Source organism: Bison bison, unplaced genomic scaffold (genome assembly GCF_000754665.1).
Source record: "Bison bison bison isolate TAMUID 2011002044 unplaced genomic scaffold, Bison_UMD1.0 scf7180017864238, whole genome shotgun sequence".
NCBI lineage: Eukaryota > Metazoa > Chordata > Mammalia > Artiodactyla > Bovidae > Bison > Bison bison.
In genome coordinates, this window is record NW_011494810.1 from 2,949,513 (window position 1) to 2,950,004 (window position 492).

General features: G+C 42.5%; 1 protein-coding gene and 1 pseudogene across 3 annotated transcripts in view; both read left to right on the top strand.

Annotated features, from left to right (window-relative positions):
• UIMC1 (ubiquitin interaction motif containing 1) overlaps positions 1 to 492 on the top strand; it is a 139,150-nt gene that overhangs the window by 46,453 nt on the left and 92,205 nt on the right. The gene's annotated exons all lie outside the window — the stretch shown is intronic.
• Positions 1 to 492, top strand: part of LOC104993348 — a 5,503-nt pseudogene that overhangs the window by 2,008 nt on the left and 3,003 nt on the right.

Sequence of the window (492 nt, forward strand, 5' to 3'; positions counted from 1 at the left end):
CAGCAATACATGAACTGTGAACTTCCAGATGTTCAAGCTGGTTTTAGAAAAGGCAGAGGAACCAGAGATCAAATTGCCAACATCCGCTGAATCATGGAAAAAGCAAGAGAGTTCCAGAAAACATGTATTTCTGCCTTATTGACTATGCCAAAGCCTTTGACTGTGTGGATCACAATAAACTGTGGAAAATTCTGAAAGAGATGGGAATGCCAGACCACCTGACCTGCCTCTTGAGAAACCTATATGCAGGTCAGGAAGCAACAGTTAGAACTGGACATGGAACAACAGACTGGTTCCAAATCTGGAAAGGAGTTCGTCAAGGCTGTATATTGTCACCCTGTTTATTTAACTTATATGCAGAGTACATCATGAGAAATGCTGGACTGGAAGAAACACAAGCTGGAATCAAGATTGCCGGGAGGAATATCAATAACCTCAGATATGCAGATGACACCACCCTTATGGCAGAAAGCGAAGAGGAACTCAAAAACC